The sequence below is a fragment of the Humulus lupulus genome, chromosome 1 (genome assembly GCF_963169125.1).
Source record: "Humulus lupulus chromosome 1, drHumLupu1.1, whole genome shotgun sequence".
NCBI classification, from domain to species: Eukaryota; Viridiplantae; Streptophyta; class Magnoliopsida; order Rosales; family Cannabaceae; genus Humulus; species Humulus lupulus.
In genome coordinates, this window is record NC_084793.1 from 189,668,460 (window position 1) to 189,672,380 (window position 3,921).

The window sequence follows — 3,921 nt, forward strand, 5'->3', positions numbered from 1 at the left end:
TATATATATAAATCTGCTTTTCATTTTCATTTAGGTTGTTTGTTTTTTTATTATGCAATGCGTTTTGTATTTTAAGTTCAAAGATTTCTGATGGAACAGCTTGAGTTCTCTATTGAGGAAGTTGGTGAAGTTGGTGGTGCTCTTGGTTCTGATAATATTGCTCAGAATGTGCTTGATTCTGAGAAGAAATCATCTAAAGTGGTAGAGGAAGCTTCAAAGGCTGGAGATGTTGGTGATGATATTTGTGGAGTTCTTCCTCGGAGGAATAACATTACTCGTCTGAAGTCTGTTGCAAGGAAAAAGAGTAAATCTCCTTCAACTGTTAAACAGAAGAGGGAATCATGTGTGTCTAGTAGTAAGAAAGATAAAGTTAATGCATCGGGAAGTAATGATGCTATAGCTGATTCTATTGAGACGAAGCATGTTGTGGTATGTGTTTATTTTCTTAAGTATAATAAAAAAAATGTTCATATGGTGATGTTTCTGTAATCGGGTTCACATTCAAGGGATTGTGTTTGTTTTATTATTATCGTTATGATTTTTTTTTCTTAAAGTGTTATATTTCTCAGTTTCTAGTTACATGTGTAACTAGTTACAGGTAGATAAGTAGTTTACATTTATCTATTTCATCAAACCGACTACATGTTGTGTAATTGGTTTGTTTGTTTCTTTTTCAAGCTCATTTAAAGATCAATACCTCTAAGAGGTTAGGAAAGGTACAACATTTCAATGAGAAGAATGTAATTAAAGACTTGAAAGCTAAGTTCACCAAAAGTCAAAAAGCATTGTTTAAGAAGAAGCCATTTGGGCATTTCTTAGAAGTTTCTGATATTCATTTCCAAACCTAACTTGCACAATTGGTTTTGTTGAGAGAGGTGTCTCATGAGAGGGAGGATGAGGAGATGTGGAAGTTGGGTCGTAGGGTTTGTAGATTTTATATTGAGGAGTTTTCCCTTGTTACAGGTCTTAACTATGATGGTCTTTCTTATTTAAGTCTTTTTCATAAAAAGAAAGTTCATTTTAAGAAAAAAAATATTTGGTCGTTTTGGTGGTAAAGTGTTAAAGGCTGAATTGTGTAATGCTTTCAATTTTAAGGAGTTAGTAGATGATGATGATGATGTGAAGTTGGGGATAGTTCATCTTTTAGGAAACTATTTGTATGGATAAACTAGTGAGAAATTAGTTGATGACTATTTTTTTAGATGGTTGATCGTGATCTGTCTGAATTGGGAAGTATTGGTTTTGGGAAGTTATTTTGGGATAGGACTTTTCATTATATGAAAATTGCTTTGAAGGGTGGTAATAAAAATTTTTATGGTCTTTTTGTTGATGGGAAGGTTGGGCTTCATCCTTATAAACTTCTTGGTTTTCCTGTTGCTTTTCTGTGTGTGGATATATGAAACTATATCTGATTTTCATCCTAAGTTTTGTCAGAGGGTTGATAAAAAGTATCCCCATTTGTTGAATTGGAAGAGTTCTGATAATGATTTCTATTCCAACTTGGTGACAAATATTTTTAACAACAAAAAGGTATAATATTTTATTTTGTAACAAGTTACTACGCATATTTGTTTGAATAATTTAAGATTTTTGTTTGTGTAGCAGGTTACGAAACATGGTAACCAGTTTCTTGGTTTTTATATATATATATATATATTATTTCTTCAGTTGACTATCTTGGATGTTTATCCAAACTCTGGGGAGAGGCAGAAACCAGCAATGAAGAACTTTAAGTTTAAGCCTATATATTTGCCCAAGGAGTGTCCTGATAATGGAGATGATGGTTCGGGTACCCGGGTACTTGTTAGTGTTGATGTTTTTTTTAGTTTAAAAAATATTATTTTGATTGAAATTTATAGGTTTGTTTTTATTTTTCTTTTTATTTTTTGATGTTTTGTAATGTATATTATTATGTTTTTTCAGGTTGATAGTGAAAAATTGAGATTGATTTGTGAAACAGTTTTTTTCAATAAAAGAGAGCCAACAAGCTATTATTAGTGATATTACAATTATGAGGTATGAGTTCATGGGGAAACTCTGTGAGTTGTCTACAATTATTAGAAGTATTGCTGAAAAAAATTCAGAAAAAGTTTAAAAAGATTATGAAAAGGTTGGACATTCTGGTAATGAAACTGCTGGATTTAATGAAGTGAAAAAGTCAGTTGATTTTGACAAAGTATCCAGCCATGTTTCTCCTGATTCTAAGGTAACTGGTTTCTTCTATGTATTTTTGTTTTTTTTTGTAACCATTGTTTGTTATAACCATTTTTTTTTTGGTCCAGATTTGTGGGATGAATTTAGGTGAAGATTTTGATGGTAGTAAGGTAACTAGTTTCCCTTACATAATTGTCTGTTGTTATTTGTAAGTTTATTAGTGTAACATGTTATTGGTGTAACTGGTTTCATTTTTTTTGTTTAGGGTTTTGAAAAGGATTTAAGTGAAGATTTTGATGGTGTTTATACTGGGTTGGAGTTGTCAAATATTGTGGCTGGAACTAAGATATTGAAATCTTTTTTTTTTCTTTGTATTATTTTATTTAAAATGGAATTTGTTGTAACCGATTTTATTGTTCTTCATTACAGCATAATTCAAAGAAGCCTGATTTTAGTTCTGATGGTTTAAATTTTGAACAAATTTATTTGGATCCAGAGATTTTGAAGGTTATTGATAAAACTATGGAGTATGCAGAATGACAAAAGAGATTAAGTATGAGTAAGGATGATTGGAAAGTTGTGATGGTTGATGATGTTGATGAAGTTCTTGTTGCTATTGAAAAGAGGGAGCCTAAACCTAGTACTCATGTTAAATCTCCTTTTGTTACTGAGTTTGGTTCATCTGAAGTAAAAGAAGATGTGAAAAGGAAGGTAGAAGAAGTGTTGATTGTTAGAGGGTTGCTTCCATTTAAAGATGAGATTGGACAGAAAGTTTCAAATGATGAATGCATGAATTATGTTACATGGATTGAGGATAAAATGATTTTTGAAAACAAGTATGTTTGTTTTTATTTTGTTTAATACTATTGTTTTTTATATGTAAATGTTTGTTAATAAAATTTATTTTAAGGAAGAAGAAATTTTCTGATGTTGATAACATTATCAATCAACCGATGGATTGTATTTTTGTTAAAATTTCTGAGAAGATGTGGTTTTACAAGCTTCAAACGTGTGGGGAAGAGCTTATGGACATTGTAAGTAACGAGGTTCTTGGTATAATGTTTTGTAACCGGTCTTTGTTTGTTTAGATGTTTTGTTATTTTGTTGATGATGGTTATGACAAGTAACCATGTTCTTGTAGTATTGTGTGTAACTGGTTTTGATAAATTTTTTTGACAGGTAACCAGGTTCTTGTAGTATCATGTGTAACTAGTTTTGATAATTTTTTATTGGATAGGAACCAGGTTCCTAACTTTTGTTGTTTGTTTATTTTTTGTAGCATATCAATGTTTATTTTTATTACTTGAGGAAGAAGATTAAGTTGAGTTGTAGTTTGAACAAGAGAGTTACAACTACAGACTCCTGATTTGACTCCTGGTTTGTATGATAACTTTTTGCCAACCAAATGTGATCCAAGCAACATTCGTTTTGATAACCTGGTTTCAAATTATATTATTGGTGAATATTTGTTTTGTAACACTCCTTGGGTGGATGTGAATCATGTTATTTTTCCTGTGCATGTGAAGATTCAATTGCATTGGATTTTCATCCACTTTTTCCATAAAGAGTAGGATGTTAACTGTCTACAACTCTTTGGTGGGGAAGAAGAATGAGAGTATTGCTTTGTCATATGTGAAGGCTTATTCTGTTGTTTTACCATATTTTTTTTTACTTTCTTGATTTTTATGTTTCTAGGAAAGACCTGGACTTGAATGTTGGTCCATATTCCGTTGGGAAGAAAAAACCAATTGATTTTAAGTTTGCCAA